Here is a 22,330-nt window from a genome sequence, read left to right as displayed (position 1 = left end):
ACAAGCAGTAAACAATTCAGTTATGATTTCTTCTGTCTCAGTGGATTTTATTCTTATTATTAGTTATTATTTGTATTAGTGTGATGCTTAGGAGCCCCAGGCATGTACCAATACCCCAATATGCTAGGCAGTGTTCAAACTGAACAAAAAGACAGTCTCTGCCCTAGAGAGCTTACAATCTACATATAAGAAAAGAGAAGCAAATGGATACAGAAAGGTGGGAGAGTACAAAGAAACAAGGAGACAATATTGTCTAATAGACAAGACAGACAGCAGGGAAGGGGTATAACACAAACCAAAGTTAACAATGTGTTGATGGCAAAAGTTATATTAGTTCCACAATTTGGGGGGGATTTTGGGGTGGATTTAGATAGGAGGGAATAAGCTAAATGGAAAGAAAAGGGAAGGATTGAGGAGGACAGGGCAGGGGAGGAGAGGTAGGTGTGAAGTGAATCTAAGGTGAAGAGATTGAAGGAGGGGAAAGATTGAAGCAAACAGCCAATCAGCACAGGGTAGAGAGAGTCAGAAAACTTGCTACAATTTTGACTGGAATGTTCAGAAGTCCATGCGTTGGCTGCTTCTGCTTCTCCTTGCTGGAGCCTGTCTGGCTGCTCTGACGTTGATCTCCAAGGTCACATGGTGAGAAGGAGACACCACCCGAGTGCTTTTAACAGACTAGCTTTCAACAGCTTACACCTTAAGATGCTGGTGGGGACATGCTTCTATATGTAAAACTAAATCAAACTATATTATCCCCCAACCAGTATAATAGATAACTGGAACAGTGTATAGATCGGCAAAGGAATTTCATTGAAGGCCAGTGAGTCCTGCTGGTTTATCAGGGGTAACCAACAGTTTTTAAAATGGACAAAGGTGAATGATTTTAACTAAGTCCTATGAAACCAAAGAAAGTATTTAAAAGAAGCCATTCAAGAAGTATTCTTTTCTTTAGTGAATTAAATTAATAAGAATCTTACATTCAAATTAAATGCCACCATAGATTTGTTCACAAGAGCTTTGTATATGTCAAGCTCATTTTTGTTCAGTGTTTGGAGAAGCAGTTCTGTCATTCTTTGACGTGATGAATCACTCATCTTTGAGAATCCAAAAAGGTGCTCCTCGATATTTGTTGAGGTGACACTTAACTCTAACTGCAAGTCACAACAATTCCTAGCAATTCATTTCATGATCATCCAGGTTGATGGAGTATTGTTTAGGTTGTGATCTTTGCCACGACCGTTCTTGTGCTCAGTGCTAGCTAGCTGTAACTATTCAGTCTGAATTCTCTTTCCTTGTCTAAGCAGCCCTGCCATAAGCCTGCATCTCATCTATGCATTCTACTCTTCCCCTGCAGATGTTACCATTTCAGTGGTTATACTCCACAGTCCCTTAGCAGAACAAAAATCGTGTGGTGCCAAGTTTCCCCAGCCAAGAAACACTTCATGATTGAGTTTTTTAGAATCTATGCCAGTGATGTACATCCCCCATCCCCATGAACAGAATCTTTGATTCATGTTGCCTGCCAGCATGCCAATCTGAGATCCCAGTCTGAGTTCCGTGTGTTTTCCACATGATCAGGTGAAGTTATCCTGGCAGTGTAGACAACTTCCCAGTGTGGATAAGTTCACAGCACTCTCTGGACTATACTTCTATACAGTCTCCCTGGTCCCTCAGAAACATACTTAAAAGTGGCAATTCAACAAAAAGCCACTTCAAAAACAGGCTCCAACATAAAACTGCAAAACTAGAATTAATTTGCAAACGGGACACCATCAAATTAGGCCTGAATAAAGACTGGGAGTGGATGGGTCATTACAAAAGCTCATTTCCCCCATACTGTTACTCACATCTTGTGAACTGTTTGAAATGGGCCACCCTCATTACCACTACAAAAGATTTTTCCTCCCTCGGTATTCTACTGTTAATTGAATTATCTTGTTAGACTGACCCCCCCCACTTGGGAAGGCTACTCTCATCTTTTCGTGTACTATGTATATATACACCTACTACTGTATTTTCCACTCTGGAAAAGTGCATCTGGAGAAGTGGGCTCTAGCCCACGAAAGCTTATGCCCAAATAAATTTGTTCATCTCTAAGGTGCCACAAGGACTCCTCGTTGTTTTTGCTGATACAGAGTAACCTATACTTCTGTATGTTATAGAAACACGTTTTACATCAAAATAAACCAAGTGCTCCTGAAAAGTAAAATATAGTATGAGCATAAGATACTTTTCCTATTAGAGTATAGGAATTAGGAGAGGCAAAGCATTCTTTATGATCATCTTACCAACCTCACATAATTAGGTGAGATTTTCTTATCACTTTCAAGTAGAGTGAGTCAGGAATTTTTCAACAAAATCATTTTCCAAAAATGTTCACTTTATCAAATCCACATTTTTTGTGGGAATGTACCAATTAGGACAAAACTTTCACTGTGAAGGTTTTTCAAGTCCAGGATGGAATTTCTGGTCCAAATGAGACAGTGATAGAGAGGCACACCCCAGGATAGCCTATAGCCTAGCCCTAGAACCTAGGTATCCCACACCTTAATTGAATGCCCTCACCCCCTGGGGTATTTATGGTCTAGGAGCTCTTTTCCCCCTCTTTCTCTGATTTTTTTTGCAAAGGTCTCAGTTTTACCCCAATGTGGAATGGGAAAATGTTTGAAATCTCAAAAAGTTTTGTAGGATGGGAAAACCATTTCCTACTGTGACAGGATTGAGACTCACCACCTCCTGCTGTTCATTCTGGGAATTAGCTCAGTTCATGCAAAGCATCCTCTGCCAGTGATGTCCCATCCATCTCTTGCCCTAGATTGGCATCTCAACCCACATTGCTCCCAGCACCCTCTTCAGGACACTGCCCATTGCTCCAGTCTCACCTCCTTCTGGGGGTTTGGTGTTATCAGCAGTCCTTCTCTTCACCCCAGCCATAATGGCCAATCACACCCCAAAGTCTAACCCCTTTTGGCAGGGGTCTGGTGCAGTCCGTGATGGCCATTCCTAACAGCCAGGTGGAAGTGCAAGGGGGGGACCCAGGGACCCTTTGGCAGCAGTTTTCCTGCCTGCCCTCTTTCTCTCCCTTTGTCCATCCCAGGCCCCTCCTCACACAGGAGACATACTTTCACCCTCTGAAAGCCTGAGAGAGACTGCCTGCTCCCTTCCTGGGCAGCCTTTTTACAGGGCCTAACCTAGCCCTGATTGGCTGGCTGTAATATTGGCCCTGATTGGCTCTCTAACAGGCCCTCCCTGATTGGCTGCCACCTTGCACAGCCACTCTGGCCCGTTGAAGCCCAGTCTGGCATGGGGGTGGGGCACCGCCGTACCACACCCATCCAGCTCTATTCTCAAGATGGAAAATGCTCAACAGGCCAAATCCATTCTCAGTTACTCGGGTAGAGCTCAACTGACTCCAACAGAATTGCATAAGGATAACTGAGAGCTGACTTTAGACCTCTTTTTTAGAAGTGGTAAGTATTGTAGTTGTATGGAATATGCTAGGTAAAGTTATATCATATTTATTATATAACTTACTTTCTTGATTCATCTATGACATGATTGAGTTGCTTTAAAATATGTGTAATAATAATAATTAATTAATTAAAACCCAGATATTATCTAGAAATAAATGAGATCAGTAGTACACAAAGAACTACATTGTAAACAAAAATAAAAATAAAATATACATGCATGATGCTACTCTGATGGTAGGTAGCTTGTCTAGTACAGTTCAAGGCAAGGCATAGTGATGGACATCAGGATCATAGTTTTCTTTTAGAGCAGAAGAGAATGAAGAGTGCACAGATATAAAATATTTATGGAATCTTTTTGTCTTTTCATGTCACTAGGTCTCTGCTGCTGACATCTCCTCTTGGTAAGAAAGCTCGCTTTATCTTGTGCAGACACAAAAAAGAGGGTTAACTATTTCTATGCCAGATAATATTTGCTGATGTGAACAGTCAGAGTGAAATGCTGCAGTTAGATGTGCATTTGTACATCTTGGAAAAGAGGAGTAAATGAAGAACATGTGTTGTTACTCAGCAAGGATTTTCTCTAGGGAGTCTCTCCTAAATGACTAAAAAGCAAGAGCACCATACAACTTCCACATAACTTCACAGAGGAGCAAAAAGGGGAATCCTGCATTGGCTCACCAACTGCTGTTCCTCTGGCCATAAAGATTTGTGATATTTAGTTGTGTGGCTATCTATACTACAAAGGACTGACCCAAATCTCCTCTGCTTTGTGTGTGTCATTGTAGATGTAACAGGGAACTGAGGAACATTTCCCCTAGTTCAGATAGTTAAATCTCTGCTTTCTGGGGTTATCCAAGGAATAAAATATCTCATCTACCCTCCATCTAAGTTGTTTACCCTGACTAGTACCATTAAGATGAGTCTCCTGAAAGGACACATAGTACCTGCCCTACCTATTTTTTCATTCACACTGGAGTTTCGTTTAATGAAGCTGTAACAGGGCAGCCCTTCAGGTACTACAGAACAGGTACATGACAGCTAAAGTTGCAGAAGTCAGTGACTCAAGTGGCTGCTATGTGTTATTTAGCTGACTTGTAAATAAAACCTCACACATTTTGGATTTAGAATAATCATCTTAAAGTTTTAAGGGGCAATGCAATGACACCATTTAGGCTACAGTTTAAAGCATGTTAAAGAGAAAGATAAGGGTAAGGTTCTAGATGGTTTAGTGATTTATTTGACTGCAATCTGAACTGCCATGATTATTGTGACATTTGAGATCTTAGGCATTTAACAATGTGACATATGGAAGAAAACTCTTAGAACACTAATATCCAATCATTTTGGTCCTTTCCCTTTTTTAACATTTGTTTTGCATACTCCTCCTCCCGTTTAATCCTTCATGCTATTCTCTTTGGAGATCCTTAGGATTTATACAGTAAGGTCTCACTGTGTTGTTCATCATTAATAAGGTAACAGTCCTTGAGGATTTACCCTCCCTCAGCTGTCCATGTTTTAAAGAAGCCTACCCATCCATATAGCAGGGTAAGAAGAGTTGCCATCTTTTTGAAATCTTATTTGACGATGGGGACCTAAATGACCCAGAAGCATGAGCATGGACTCTGTAGCCTTCCATTCTACATCACTAGTTTAAATCCAGCCTGCATTATTAGTGGCTGAAAATTGCTACCAACTGTTGGCTGTGTTGTGGTCCCAATTCAGTTCCCAATGGACCACTGTCCAGAAAATACATCCACTACTACTATTATCAGTCTTATTATTCCCCGTGGTTATGCTATAACAGCCTTATTGTTTGTCCCAGCAGAGAAATTGAGAATTGGATGGGCCTGAAGAATGAACTACACTCTTGCCCTTAGAGATGGAGAAGACATGCATTGGGGGCAGATGTTGAATTGCAGATGTTGAAATGTCCATTATGCCTTTCCTTGGATAAATCTGGGATGCCAGTTACCAGGGTTCTTAGCCTAGCAACTTTGATACACACACACACACACACACACACATTTTATCTAAAAGCTAAAGTATATTGGAAACTGGATCCTAAGGAGATGGGACCAATATTGTCTCATTGTTTCCTTGTACTCCCCTGTCTGTATCCATCTATGGTCTTTTGTCTTATACTTAGATGATAAGCTCTTTGTACAGCACCTAGCACAATGGGGTTCTGATCTAACGCTCGGTTTCCTAGGTGTTATGGAAATACAAATGATAAATAGTACTAATAATTAGAAATATAAAAGATTTGATTAGATTCATTCTACAGGACAAATACTTGTTACAAAAAGTTTTAGAGGCTGTTGTGGGATGGGGCCAATGAATTTAGACTTCCTTTATGGTTTTAGGTGCTTGAAGATGCAATCAGAACACTTCCCTTGCTGTGTTTACTCCCCTAATAAAACATTTATTGCTGCAGCATTTTGACACAAAGAATTGCAGGACTGACATTCAAAATTAGAGCTGTCCTGCAATTTTTCTCTGGACAGGTTGACTCTTAGGTTGAAGAAAGAGCATGCCCCTCACAAACTCTCAAAGTTACAGATCACAAACAAAACTGTACTATCAAGCAAATGGTATAGTCTCTGAGCAATGACAGATTCCTCATGTGACATGTTTAGTCATTCTGATGACTGCTGGAGTTTTAAAATATAAATGTGATGCAGTGAGACAAAACCTGAATTCTTAAAGCTACTTGGATCTGTCCAGAATTCCCTGCAAATATGCCCGGTAACGACAGACGGTCACATGCTGTTTGACTGCACTGAGATGGTGTTAATACTAATCATGAAATAATAAAGCAAGATAGGTTGTGTTCATCAGGTGATAATCACATCTCCAGGGTGGAATGGAGCAAGATGGAGTGATTGACATATAGCCTTAATATTCCATGCCTGTGGGAAAAGACAGACATTTTAAAATAATGCGTCACTTTAACGTAGTTACATTTCTGTCCTCTGAGTCTGAATGCCAGGGTAGATAATTGATACAGCCCATATGTCACAGGAGGAGAAAGAAGATCTAGGTTAACTCACACAGGAAGAAACACAAATATTGAATATCTAATCAAGACTAGTAAATGTGAAACGCAGAAAATAGACTATAGTAACACTATTATCAGAGGCTCAGAATACACTATGTTGAGCTAATATTGTGAATACAATCCTGCAGGAGAGACAACAGACTTGCTTGCCTATGATGGATGGTCAAGTGGAAGTCCCTGTGGTCCTTTTCAAAAAGAATAGAAGATAATGTTGCTCCTGGACCAACATTCCCACCCTCAGTGGTAGAGGTTCCTGTGCTCGAGGCTGCTTGTAACATGTTACTTGATGTATAATGACTGCTGCCTTTGCATAAAGGTCTCCTTCAGTCTGCACAGTCATAGTCCAGATCTGACCCATGAGACATTCAGCAGATAATGGAGAATATGGCTGAGGACTAAAATCAGGGCCCTGGGCAGCACGCTGGAGCTGGGGAGTTTGGATCACATGCACTCTCATGAAAGCTCTATTTTTTCGCCTTATAAGCATAACAAACCCCTTCCCTGTAAAGCTATCTTGCATTGTGCTATGATTATCTTTCATCTGAACTCAGTAAATGCCACTGTCGAGTGACATGTTGTGACAGAAAGAGATAATAGAAGAAGGTTGAACTAAGGGTTAGCTATCCAGCCATCTAACTGTTGGGCATCTGTTGCATTTCCTGTTGTAGGATTCAAAATGCATAGGCTTAGAATTCAACTACTGCATTGTGACAACTGTAAGCCCCTAGAGGAAAAGTCCCATGTCATCTTCTATCTATGAGTCCCATGCAGGGCTGAGCGATGTACTGCCTTGAGCTGGCTTGTAGTGCTTGAATAAATATAATCGTTTTTGACTCTTAATAATGAAAGGTGGAGGGAGCTGTCATAGTCAGTTCTGATCATGAGCACAAGTGATTTGTCAAGGAATCCCCCTCAGATAAACTTAGCTGTGACAGCATATGGGGCACATATGCAAAGCCTGTCCCCTCTCTGCCCCTCGAGTGTGCAAAACTGTGTACAGCAGAGAGAAATGTGCAGAAAATTGCACTGAAATGTTTACACACAAGCGTCATCCCACCATTCTTCCATGTCTCTATCTGTTGATCTAGGGTGTTTCTATAATGTCCCTCACTGTGGTATCTAGGTGCTTTCTGTTAGTGCTCATTTTCGCAGCTGCTGTTCTCTTGGTTTCTAGCACTGCAGCCTGCATTTTTGTATATGCACTTTCCTTAGGTGCTTTGGTACATACTCTTTCCAGCAGCATAGGTTAAAGCTGACAGAGGCTGTTGTAACTTGTACTGATTCTGTCTATCCCTATGCACATGCAGTAGGGGGTGAATATAAGGGCACAATTGTGCCCTTACTGACATGCTCATTTTCTTCACATGTTATATTCTTAATGCCCCCAGTGCTCACAGGTGCTCACAAAAGGATCTACACTTGGAGGGGCATCATGCCAGTGATATGGTTAGGGTGATCAGATGTCCCAATATTATCAGGACTGTCCTGACATTAGGGGCTTTATCTTATATAGGCACCTATTACACCCCCCTCCTCCTCCGCCCATCCAAAAAAAGTGTCCTGATTTTTCACACTTGCTAGCTAGTCACCCTAGCTGGGTTCCGTGTGCAGCTTTCACTTCCTTGCGTTCTATTTGGTGAAACATCAACCGTCTGCTTCTCTGTGTGGCACACAGTTGATGGGATGAGGCAGCATCCTGTGGGGAACTATGTGCAAGAGAAAATAAGAGGTGGGAAAGGCCATTGTACTCCATGGAAGGTAGTTACTGGACCGTAAATTTCTTGGAGCAGGGATTGCACCTTCCTTTATGTGCAATGCTGAGCTGTCAGCATTTACCAAATTGTAAATAATAATCATTAATATAGAATGTTAGCTAGTGTGAAAGCTGCTCCATGACAGCTGACACATCCGCTGCATCACCAGTGTAGTCATAGAAACTCTGATCTGCAGACAGTCTCCTTTCCCAACCCACTCCTCTCTCTTAGAAGTAATTTAGTTCTGAATTGCTCTCCGACATGGATTAACAGCTTTGCCAGATTATGTGCAGCAGTCAGTAGGGTGGTCTCCACCCCACTGTTAAACTCAGTGAGTTCAGACCTATATAAGCTATTTTATATTGTTCACCAGTTTTGATTTCAATCAAGATTTCAGTAGAGAGAGGATTGTTTGATAGCCACTCAGCTGAAACGTATGTTTGAAGTACAATAACATAACCATGTTTCTATGGTGAAAGTCTCATCTTCTGCTCCCCCCCCCACCCCCGACAAAGGTAAGGTACAGCATAGTTAAAATATAGCAATCAGCACCTATTAAAACGGTGTCAAAGAGACACTCTAGGAACCAAATATTTTTTTAAATTGCAAATAACAAAGCATCATCATTAAGGTACCAGTTCTTTGCTGAATCAGAACCAAAACTAGTGGTTACTGAGGGTAAGGGTCGTACGCTCAGACCAACATTGTTTAAAACAGAGGCAAAACTGAAACAAGAGTGTCTTCGGTGGATTTTTAAATATGGGAAGGGGCGAGCTGAGTCAGAGGAACAGGGGAATGAATTCCACACCTTAGTGCCAAAGACAGTAAAGCCTCAGCCATTTGTTAATCTCAGGGATGATGGTGGAATCCCTAAAGGGCAGGTGGCAGCAGAGCAGAGATACCGATCAGGACAAGATTTAGGAAGAAGCCTTAAATAAAACCTGATATATGCAGGTACAGTTAAAGGCTAATGTAACTCACGGTTAGTGAGTCATTTCTTCCAATATCAACATCTCATAATATAGCTTTATTGAATTTATTGGCAAAGGTAGGAAATATTCGCTACACAGTGCTTGGCTATACCATAAATGCCTACTAATGGATTAAGATGTAAGGGCATATCCTCTGCTAGGATAATTGGTAGAGCTCCATTGAAGTGAACAGAGCCATGCTGAAATACACTAGCTGAGGAACTGGCCCTAAATCTTCCCTCCTGGTCTAAAAAAAAATTTGCATGATGTCTGACTCTGCTACCCACCTGCTTAGCTTGAATTTTTACTTTGTTCTCAAGACCAGCATCTTGATGTGACCCTGTTGCTGCATGCTCTGACTCCTCCCCCATCTGCCTGCTCAGTAAATGTGTATGTCACCAGCTTCAGGCTATTTCCAGAATTTATCCTTACTTTAGTTTTGTCTCGTGGACTTCTTAATCCCTAGTGTCTGAATTAAAGTGAGTCCAGAAGGCTACGGTCAGGCTACCCTCACCTGAGGGAAGTGGACCATGTCAGCCTCATCCTTCACTAGTTTTCCAGCCATCTCTGACATCAGTTCCAAAACTGCCCTCTTGATTTTTCTGAACTTACCCTATCACATTTCTCTGACCCCATCTCCAGATACCCCCTTGCCTGCTAAACCTGCCCTGTTCATTTGGAGAAAGCCCCTCTCCTTTCTCTCACCCTCAACTCTCTCCCCAACCAAGCTAATGAATAACTTCTCTCCCTTGAATTAAATTGTTTCTTTTGCATCAGTGTGTGACTGGCACAAAACTCCCATTCATTTTGCCTTACTCATTATTATATTGTTCCATTGATTTCCCACCTCCCCACACACACTGTAACTAGCTAGTACGCACAGGTATTTGCATCTTTTCTGCCTTTAAGCTTCAGCTTTTTCTTTTTTATCCATCCCGTCTGTATTTGTCACATTCATTTAATAAAAACAGGAGTGGCTTCAAAGTGTCTGCTCTCTTTCCTGCCTTTCTTCGCACAGTGTCTTCTGATAGCGTGTTCAAATGACAGAATCAAGATAAAAACGAAATTGTATTGTAATGCACTTTGGGATTCTATAATGAGGCAGACTAATAGGGTTCAGTACCACACTGCACTCTGCTTCTCCCAGACATGGCCAGTACATACACAGGCACTTTCCATGGGCAAAAAGTAATTTTCCATTCCAAAAATATGAAATTCAATTGGCTGTCACTAGTTCCACATATATTTCTCAGGCATCTATGGGCCTTCTTAGCTAAATAACTCTGAATTGCACACAAATAAAACAGGGCAGCCAGAGAAATTTTTTTATCTATTCAATATACTATGTAATCCCATTTAAAACAAATACTTTAAGAGGTAGCCATTTTACAAGTTCCAATGAAACCCTCACAGCAACAGTTACTCACAATGTGTCCTTGCGGCTTCAGAGCCTCAGCAAACAGCCATCAGTCTTCAAATAACATGTATGTGTCCTGACTGCAAAGTGGATTTAAAGAGAGCTCTTATAAATAGCTAGTACAACATAAATAGCACATAAAGAAACAGACTTGCCAAGCAGGAGTTAGAAAGGTCTCTTATTTGTGAAAGAGACTTGCAGTCAGCCTGAACTCTCTTCCCCACACACACTACCCCTAATTTCACTCATGGCTTGCCACTTCAATCTTCTCCCCCTCTGCTAATGCCAGTGACTGGAACGAACAAACAAAAGCTGCAAGCACATAGCTGTCATTTGCATTTCAGTGTGCTGCAGGCCAGGATGCTGAGCTGGTGTTAACCGGCATAATTCTGTTGAAGTAAATGGAGCTGTGCCCATTTACTCCAGCTGCGGATCTAACCTACTGCTCTATGTTCAGAATTCTAGTAGTCCTGCCTGGTATAGTGTACTGAATGGCTGTAAATCAGAGAGGTATTATTCTAGATTTTCCTTCTCATGATGCAAGCAAACACAAGCAAACGGTGTTTGTCTCTGTGTGCAACTTATTGTAGTTTCTCCTCCCAAAGCCACCTTATTACCTCTAAATGTTCTTAGAATTGATACTTGATTTCATCTGCCAAACTCCCTTTGTTAAACATGTCCATAAATGTCTAGCTGGCATATGCTGAAGCAGTGGGAATGCCCTGCACTGCATATGCGCTGCACTGCATATTTTTTGCATTGAGAAATTTGGCTTTTTTCCACTGCCTGTGTACCAGCCCTGTCTGTGAGAAATAGAATTCAGTGTGGCAGACCACCTGACAGGTTACTGCAGTTTGAATACACAACTGCATTATGGGCCAAATCATGCTCTGACTAGAGCTGTGGAGGGCCCTGGCCTAGCAGATTCACTTTTGTCCTGATGTAGATACAATGCTGATGAGCTTGGGGATCTCCCTGCCCCCAGTGGCGCTGGAGGAGTCTTTACAGCGGGGGTGCTGAAAGCTATTGAACCCAACTGTAAACCCTGTATATGATGGAAACCACTTCAAGCCAGGGGGTGCTGCCACACCCCCAGCACTCGGAATTCCAGCACCTATGCCTTCCCCTTGCATTCAGAGGGATTTGTAGAGAGGGAAATTCCATGACTCTGCAAATCCAGTGGCTATCCTCCCTGTGGCTGTGGATTACACCAGGCGCAGCGGGCTACTACAGACCTGAGGCTTCAGTAACAGCCATGGAGAGGCTCAACTACTACTCCATGGCTAGAGGGAGACAGTTTCTTCCTCCACAGCCCTGCGGATACCAGCATGGTTTACTTGGGATTAGGCACTAATTCCAGGATTGGGCACCCCTGCATAGCACATTTCCTGTCTCTCCTCATATGTACAAAGTTCTGCTTTCAGCTAGACACATGCAACAAATACTGAAGTCAAAGAGAATTGCAGGAATGTATCTTTAAGCAGTATAAGAATTTCTACATCAGTCTGTTGCTTAAAGGCTGGTTTTAACACTATTTGAAATACACCCTTTGTTTTCAATTACTAGCAGGAAGATCAATTTTAGGTAATTCCATGTTTTTAGAGAAATAACAATGGCTGTTACTTAAAAATAACAATGGCTATTACAAATCATCCCAGTGCAACAAAGCCTGTTTCAGGTACCTCCCTGGTTGTTAGGTTTACATTATTCTACTAATAAGAAACTTTCAAAAACTTATTTACTAGTAAATATTTTTGGTTTTGTGGGGTTCTTTTAAGTCTGAAATATTCTTAGAGACTTGAAAATAAAATTATTTTTTCTAATAGATTTGTTCTTTTCTGTTCAATAAATACACGTTCCTCTCCCTTGGTAAAATTCACAGGCCATGAAGCGTAACTTGAAATTTCAGTGTCTTTACAGTTGTGGGGAACTTAATAATCCTTCCTTCCATTTGAAGGTGTTTGTAGCAGCAAAAAGGAGGCTGAGGAGATGGCCAGGGAAACAAGGCTCCAACTCTTCATATTCCGGGTCATCCACAAGGAGAGCCTGCCCCTACTGTTGCTGCCTGGCTTCCCCATCCTCTCTGACATCCCAGATCCATTTGCCATCTCCCCAAGAGCTGTGCATCGCCCACTTTTTGAGGTAGAAAGAAGCTATGGAGAAAAACTACATGTTGGCTCTATTCCACAGGTTCAGAGGCCTTTCCTACCTTTTGTCCTCTCCTTCATTCCCCTCCACACAATGTAATGAAGCCAATAACCAGCAAATCCTAAAAGTTAGGAAAGTAGGACTAAGTAAGTGGGGAGTATCAAACACACCAGTGGGTGCCTCAAACTGAAGCTTTGCCCATCACATTGTGCACAGAGGTGTTCAAATGAGCGCAGTGGGGAGTGGAGTAGAAAGATGGAACCAAAAACATAACATAGGAAGGGAGAGCCAGGACTCAAACCCACACAAAACAATTACCCACAGTGTGTCCATATAGCTCAATAGAAAGCTGCTGCTCGCTCCTCATCTCATTGCCCTTACTGAGAAAACCCACTGACCCCTGTACATAATGTCATTTGACAAGCTACACAGAACTTGGCAGTTAGGCATGTCTAATATGTTTCCAAGGAAGGCAAATGTAACAAGAGGTGTGTGTCATTTCCAGGGACATCTTTCTGGAAACTGATGAAGGAGTTAATTGAGGAAAATGCTGTGATGGTTCTTGGGGTACTGTGAATCATTTTGTTACCCCTGCCTCCAGCATGAGGGAGTCTTGCTTGTGGTAACTGGGTACTAGCTCCCTAACACCATTAGCCTTTCAGCACTCACACACTCTCATCTGGACTATGCCAGGCCTGTCTTCACCTTGCAGGTTAACAACAGGTGCACCCCAGATCTCAAGATATGTGTTTGGTACAGTGAGTTTGTCAGGTCTGAGATGAGAATTGTTTGCAAAGAACAGAGAACCTTTGCCAAAGGTCCATGTACAGTCAAAACACAGAAAAGTTGGATTGAAGTACATTTTAAAAGGCTTTGCACCATTCCTAAAATGACTTGTGCACTTGCATCCTCAGTATTGTGAACTCCAAGCATTCAAAAATCATGAGTCAGGTCCCAAAAGGTCATAATATTGGATTTAGAATTATGAGATTTAAAAAAGAATACATTCTGGGTTATTTATATTTGCCTTAAAAGCAAGGGCAACCATACTGACTCTGGCCATTAGGCCACACAGCCCTAGAGGCAAGGATAGTCATTCTGACTCTGGCCATTGGGCCACACCATCCTGAAAGCAAGGGTGGTTCCACAGAGACTTTGGCCACTCGGTCCCTGCTACCCAGAAGCAGAAGATAGCCTGCCATGCTTACCCGCAGGATTGCAATGCCCCTACCCTGCCCCAAAAGGGGGACACGATATACTTGCCCTGAGACATTATACCTCATTTTGGGCCTTGGCAGGTTGAGAATTATGAGGTTTTTGTTCATTTAAACCAGGTCTGAATCTTTCTGTGGAAGAATCACTCAACTGGTAAAACTTCACATCAATGATTTGATTTTTTGAAATTTGTTTTTAAGATGTCAAGTAGTGTGCCTTGTTCAATATAATATTCCAATTCCTACTGTAGGGAGGGCAGAGATTCTAATCTTTCAATGTATTCTGTTGTATTAGTATTACCCACAAGAACAATGATGACATAGATGTGACAATTATGCTTAGTTGGCAATGGGGATAAAAAATATGGCAATGGGGATAAAATTTCTAATTCATGGAAACTCTGTAAGGAAATCAGACCACGTGGAACAGATTTAAACCAGATTGTGAATAGTGTTAAAGTAGATTAGACAATTTTAATACCAGGTCCCAAAAAAGTAGTGTAAGTAATTATTATACACAAGCCCAAAGAGAGAATCATATTCTACATTGGGAGTAACTCCATTGACTTCAGAAGTGTTACTTCTAAATGACATCAGTGTAACTGAGATCAGAATCAGGACCTCTGAGTTCTGAGATGAATACAGCTGGTTTAATTGCTCCTAAACGAAGCATGTGAGCCAGTTTGTTCCTGACACACTATGATGTGCTTATTTTATGATTTGACCAATTGTGACATTTGAAGAGCCCTATTGTTATTTATATGAGCAGTTCTTTCAGTAGATCTGGCTTTGAACTTCTCTTGGAAGCCAGCTGAAAATATTTCATTCAACAGAGGGTGGCGGGGGGTGAGGGGAAGGGGAGGAGGGGAAACTAGCCTTTCATATTATTTATAAATTGCAGCTGGGTGTTTTTAGCTGCCAATATATGCAACATCTTTAATATTTTAGAAAAAAATAATTGCTATGCAGAACATAGTAGTTATATTTGGACCCAGTAGTGAAGGAGATAGACACAAGAGGAACTGATTTAAACATGGCTATCTGCTATGGTATCTTTATTGCTCTGGCAACATGCAGAAGTAATGCTTTGCACTGAATACAGAGTGTCCAACCATTTAAAGGGGCAAGGCATCACATTCCTCCACCTTACTTTAAAATACTTTCCACATATGTATGCATTATTGTTTGCATGACTAACATAAAACACTACATAACTTAACTAAAAATTGCAGGTAGACTACTGCAGACTTCCAAGTTGCAAGGGATTATTCTGAACCAGTACAGGAACTCACTAGCTAACAATGTATAAATACAGGCAAACCACTTGTTTTCATACCTTCTTGGGATCATGTGGTGATGGTGGTACAGCTTTGTGGGGTGAATCAGGAACAGTCAGTGGTAAGGAATCAACAGGATCTAGTACCAACATTTATTCCAACAGGACATTCAAATTAGGAGTTGTAACAGGAAGAGATTCCATTGGAGGAACAGAAAATCCTACTGGAACATTCCCAGATGCTGGTACTTGCTGAGGCTACAACTGGTCCATAAGTCATTTCCATAAAGTACCATTGGATAGTTTTACCAAGAACGACAGGTGCTGTGCATTTCACAAGTTCTCTAGGTACCTATTTCACTCGATAACCATAGTTGCAAATCCACACAAAGTCTCCTATTTGAAAATAACAATGATGAGTTCTACATCATCGATCAATTTGCAGAGCCCGGGATTTGGCTACAAATCAGGCAAAATCAGGATGTAGCAGGTCCAATCCATAAAGCAGTTTCTTTGTTGATGTCTGTACTAGTGGTGGGTAACACTTCATCACTTCTTGGAGTTGATGGGAGCTTGCGCAGGGCACGTGTGACAGCCCATCAACATTGCCATACTAAGTCCTTTACGGAATTAAATAGCATAAGAATGAGCTGAAAGTAGCAATGCCCATCATTGCATATGAGCAGCAGATAAAGAAAGAATTCAATGTTTTGGTCCAAAAATTTAAATTAATGGGCAGTGATCCATTAGCAGAGAAGTCCCTAGGGCAGTGTTTCCCAAACTTGGGAAGCCGCTTGTTCAGGGAAAGCCCCTGGCGGACCCAGCCGGTTTGTTTACCTGCAATGTCTGCAGGTTCAGGCAATCGCAGCTCCCAGTGGCCGTGGTTCGCTGTGCCCGGCCAATGGGAGATGCTGGAAGTGGCGCGGGCTGAGGGACATATTGGCCTCCACTTCCAGCAGCTCCCATTGGCCTGGAGCAGTGAACCGCAGCCACTGGGAGCCGCGATCGGCTGAATCTGCGTACGCGGGAGGTAAACAAACTGGCCCGGCCCGCCAGGGGCTTTCCCTGCAAAAGCAGCGGAACAGGTTTGGGAACCACTGACCTACATCAACCAAACTTGTAATCTCATCACAAAAAGAAAGTAAGTTAGTTTGACAAGATCTATTTTCCATAAACCCATGTTGATTGGCATTAATTATATTACCCTCCTTTAATTCTTTATTAATTGAGGCCTGTGTCAACTGTTCCATTATCTGTCAGTCTGACAGGCCTACAGTTACCAGGGTCATCCTATATACCCTTTTTAAATATTGGCACAATGTTAGCTTTCTTCCAGTCTTCTGGAACTTACCCAGGGTTGCAAGACTTGTTGAAAAGCAACATTAATGGTCCAATGAGTCCCTCAACTTGCTTCCAAGTGTTTTAAAAGAGCTGGCTATCTGTTCCTGCTGATTTAAAAATATTTAATGTCAGTAGCTCCTGTTTAACCTCCTCCGGAGGATTGTAGAGGTGAGGGTTAGTTAATAACTTGCTGTTGGTCTATAGCAGCAGTAAACGGATACTGCCCGTACTGGCTTGGCTGTGCTGACTAGCAGTCCATTCCGTGTCATCCAGCGGTGGGTAGTGGGGAGAAAATAGCAGATATGCAGTGCATGCTTATGCCAGTGTGCCAGGACCTCAGATCTGGGGAGCTTGCTCCGGGGACTCTTCCTTCCCTGTATGGGTATGTAGCCCAAGTCATGATCTAGTCCTAAATTTGGGATACTTAGGAAAATTTCTCTTGCCTGGAAGAAAATTAATTCTTGCCAAAGGAGGAGGATTCCCAGCTTTAACAAGCAACTGATTCTTCTTTAAAAGTGACCGGAGGCACTACTTTTTTTATCCTATGTGCGTATTTGGGCAAAGGCAGAGCATGCCAATTACACTTAATCAGATTTCCCCACTATTTAGTCTTTTTAATAAATAAATATTCGTAAGCCACGTTTCTGCAGCTGCCTGCTGAGAATTTAATTTAGTGCCATGGGTATCAATGGTCTTACCAAGCATTTCAGAGGTTTCATAAGCATTATCCAGCTGTGACTGAAAAAAAAATACTTGGAGCCTATCTATCCTCTCAAGGAAACAATTGCTGCATGCATTTCAATACTATCCCCTTCTTCTGTGATGGCAAGGTCATAAGTATCTGGGGCACTCTGAGAAAGTAAATAGCTGGTAAATCCACTGGTCCCAGTAGCAAATGCTGGTGCAGGAAGTTTGAAGCTGGCTGGGGAACCCCAAGGACATGAATCAAGAGGCCAGAATTGCGGATGCCGATGGAGCTGCTAAAGCTCCTCTGCTGTTGCTCCCACGTCTGTGCTTCCCCCATGAAACAAGAACACAATGTTCAAAGAGAAAATTTTTCAGAAGAAGCAGAGGTAGATAGTGGAGCCAAACTTGAAAGGAAAACACAGTAGAAAAGGATATGCTGGCATAAAGCCCTGTTTCAACAGAACAGCTTAACAAACGACCATCCGGCCTGCTCCCTGCCTCAGCTGTTTTCTCCTAACTTGCTTCTGGGCTTTTAAAGCCTGATTTGCAAATCATCAGTGTCCACAGTGCACCTAGCTTGCATGCATGATTACTGGAAATACCAAATCTGCGAGGAGGTCACAACGACTGAGTTTTGCCATTCTGCATGCATTTTTTGCGTGTGGCCCTGATGATGGGGTGTTTTTCATATCTATTGGAATTATTATTTCTCCAAATGCAGCAGAGAGCTTGCTAGGATTATTACACAACATGTTTTTCAAGAGTGATTTAACCAAAGTTTGATTTTACAATCTGTACCACACTTCAAATGTAATATGTCTCCTTTGCAAAACAAGAGAATATATACTAGTAATAGGATAAAAGTAATATGTGCCACATGAATTAGAGGTAAGATCTGTGAAGGTAGGAAGTCAATTGTAGAGCTGTCACATGTTTACAATGAAAGGTAAACCTGGGCTGAATGTGCATCTGTAAATTTGCTTATTAAACTGTTTCTCTTACCCTAATCTCTGCCTATCTGTTCTTGGATTGTGCAAACCTCAGAGAAGAGGGGTATTTGGAAAACATGTAGACCTAGATCCACAAAGGGACTTAGGCATTGCAGTGCTGAGCATCCCAGTGCCTAACTTTTAGGCACATAGAAAATCACGGGAACAGCCCTGTGATCCACAAAGCTGAAGTTAGGCACCTAGTCTCCCTGTACAGTGAATGCGTGGAGACAGGCACCTTACACTGCAATCCACAAAAGCCAGCATGCTAGGCAGGGAGCCACCTAAACTAGCCAGTGGGAGATGCCAATAAAAGAGTGTGTGCAAAGCCCCATCTCTCTTAGAGGTAGGTGCCTAAGTCCAGGCCGCAGGGAGGTGCCTATCTCTGCTGAGCAATCCACAAATGGGAACCTGCTGGAGTCTGGTGGCTTAGGTGCCTAATGCATTGCTTGCAGACATGATTTAGCCACCTGCCATGTGCCACCAAAAGAGCTGGAGGAGGAGCCAACCTTAGAACTTTTGGTCCAGCTGTTAGAGCATGTGGCTAACTTAGGCCTGGTCTACACTACTGCTGTAAATCGATCTAAGCTACACTACTTCAGTTATGTGAATAACATAACTGAAGTTGATGCTCTCCCGCCGGCTTACCTTATGCTTCAGGGAGGTGGATTACAGAAATCGACAGGAAAGCACTCTCCCTTTGATTTAGCACATCTTCATTCTACCGCTTAATCGATGCCGCTGTATCAGCACTGATTTAGCTCCATAGTGAAGACATGGCCTCAAGTTCAGTTTCCCCCTCTACCAGTAGGGGAAACAGGATTTGAACAGGGGTCTCCCACATCTCACAAGAGTAGTCACACCACTGAGCTGTGAGATATTTTGAGGGCAGTCTCCTCTGCTGAAGCTGTTCCACTGTGGCTAACTAATGAAAGAACGATTGGAGCCAGGGGCCCATTCTTGGGCTCAGTGACTGTTCCACTGTTGATAAATAGTTAAATAGTCATTGGGCCAACAACAGAATGACTCTATCAACAAGTGGTTAGGGTGCCTTGAGGGAGACCCAACGTCCAGTCCCCTGGCTCCAATCACTGTTTCATTATTTATCCTCAGTGGAACACCCTCAGCAGGAGAGACTGAAAAAGCTCCAATATCACAATGTCCAGGGGTTAGTTATACCATACTCCTGAGACATGTGGGAGAGGCCCATTCAAATCCTTTCTCCCCATCTGGCGGAGCGGGAGCTTGAAGCTGGATCTCTCACATCCCAGGCAAGCGTGCTAACCACTGGGCTAAAAATTATAAAGTGGGCACCACTGCCTCCTCTTCCCCTGCCCAGATTTTGAATGGGGCTGACCCAGTAGGCAGCCTCTGAGTGTGCCTACTGGATTGGTCTTTGCCCACAACGTAGGCAGACAAACACCAGTCTACCCTCTGTTTGTGAATCATTCTAGGGCTCAGGCAGGAGATAGGCATCTGGATACCTAGAAGGAGGAAGCAGTGTGCATGTCTAGAGACAGAAACCTAGGTGCTGAGGGAACTTTTACCCTGAAAATTTAGATGCTGAGTGGATTTAGGTACCTTGACAGTTTGGTGCAAGTTTTGTGGATTGGAGGGGAGACAAAACTGGGATTTAGGCACCTGAATCTGGGGTTTAGGTGCCTAAGTATCTTGGTGGATCTGGGCACTAGTACACTGTGGTGCTGCTGTAAAAGGAGTCTTTAATAAGGGTAGCTCAATTTGCATACATTTCAAGCACACCTGTCCGGAGCCGGACTTCTCACGAAACATAGGATCATCTTTAAGCGTCTGTCCATTTATAAGATGTTCATTGCTACAGAACACAGGTCTCATGCAGAGCCTGGTGAAATTCAGTGGTTTCAACTGAGCAGGGGTTGGACTAGATGACCTCCTGAGGTCCCTTCCAACCCTGATATTCTATGATTCTATGAAACCTAAACTCAAAACAAAACCCAGGGGCAAAACAAAGACAAGGCTTCTCTAAAAAAAACCTAGCAACTGTGTGACACGGAGCTGCCGGCTAACAAGTGAGCTAGCCTTCTGATCACTTAGGCACCAGTTAGTTCCCCTGGAGAAGGCTGAGTGGGGAATATGTGGCTAATTAGCTGACCAGTCTGGAGTCTGACAAACCAATTAGCCATCAGCTGAGGGCTATAAAAGATGACACAGGACAGAAGTAAAGGAAGAGAGGATTGGGTTGGCTGAACTCAGTATGCTCTGAGATTCCCAGGGGAGGGAGTCTCTGGCCCTGGGGGAAAGGGCAAGAAAACACTGTAAATACTTGGCTGCACAAGAGTGTATTGAGATTGGTGGTGGGAATATAAATAAATAAAGTGGAAGTGCCATTCATTGGAGAGGCTGAGAAGTTTCTGGGCATGAGTGGGCGTGAATGGAGTGTGCCCCTTTACAGGCAGGAACATCTATGTTTTCACAGCTCTAGTAAAGTATACATTTATAGAAAGGTATGTGGGGGGCAGATATGAGATGTATTTGTAACCCCCTGTGCATTATGCTGAAAATGGACTAAGTAATGATTTCAAGCTTATTCCTTATTTCCTTTCACTAACTGTAAGTCACATTAATCCCCTTACTCATGTTGAGCAGTATTTTTAGTCTGCAAAGGAAGGTATAACTCAGTGTTAATAAGGATGGCAGAATGTGACCCCATGTGAGTGCACAGAACAGTATGTCAGGGAGGAGAAAAGACTTATTGTATAGGATCCAAAAAGATTCCCTAAAACACAAAGCAAGCCAAAATGACAGGCAGTGATCACATGTGTGTTTCTAATAAATGATTCCATATGGTATCACTGAGAACCTGAATTTGTATCAGCAATTTTCACTGGCTGTTAGCATATTGTAAGCTGATGGTGCATAATATCCTTGACTTTTGTCCAATATTAGTTATAAATGGACAAAGTGCCTTTTTAGTTCCAATATTTAAGCATTTTAGTGCCTTTTATTTAAAGATCTCAACACACTGTGAAAACCATGAACTTATAATGACAAGCCAGGTTCATTCCCTGCAGCCAACCCAACTAGGATGTTGTTACAAGTGCACAAACACTATTGAATTAATCCTTACACCATGTCCGTGAGGAAAGTGGTATTAGTTTCCCTGTCTGATTAATGATTCAGAGTACTTAACTTATGTCCACGAGGTCAGGCTGTGGTCCAAACTGTCTGAAGGGCAACCTACCTTCTGAGAATGCAGCTCTACAACCTGAATTTTTACCAAGCATAGATCCCTGATCCCTAACTTCTAGCCCTGTGTTTTAACCATCATGTTATTCTTCTTGAAGTCCCTGAACCTGCCATCAGTGAAGTCACCACCCGAACTTCAATAATTTCAATGATGCATAATTGGGCCTATTCTAGAAAATATCAATTGTTGGATAAATGTAACACACTTGTGCAATAACTCAGCAGGGTGTTGTGTCAAAGTTAAGTACATTTTTTAATGAAGAAATTAAAAAAATATCCTTTAAATAATTCAGAAGAGCCCATTTAACTTGCAATAGACTGAATGGAGAAATGCTCTGGCATCAGTCACCAAAACATATTGCAACTCTGGGAAGCTGTAAATTATTTGAATGATCAAATTGTTTTTTTAAATTATCCATCTTGGGAAGTTTGGATTTAACATTATTCTGTGAGATACAAATAAATAATCGTGTAGTGTAAAGCCCACATTTGCACACTTTTATGATATATGTAATCTTGTTTTCTTTCCTCCAGTTTGTAGAAACCACAAACTTTGTTCTTTCTCCATCTGGCAGAAGATCGTAGAATCATAGAATATCAGGGTTGGAAGGGACCTCAGGAGGTCATCTAGTCCAACCCCCTGCTCAAAGCAGGACCAATCCCCAATTAAATCATCCCAGCCAGGGCTTTGTCAACCCTGACCTTAAAAACTTCTAAGGAAGGAGATTCTACCACCTCCCTAGGTAATGCATTCCAGTGTTATACCACCCTCCTAGT

Source organism: Lepidochelys kempii, chromosome 1, assembly GCF_965140285.1.
Source record: "Lepidochelys kempii isolate rLepKem1 chromosome 1, rLepKem1.hap1, whole genome shotgun sequence".
Classification (NCBI taxonomy): Eukaryota; Metazoa; Chordata; order Testudines; family Cheloniidae; genus Lepidochelys; species Lepidochelys kempii.
Note: the sequence above shows the minus strand (reverse complement) of the source record.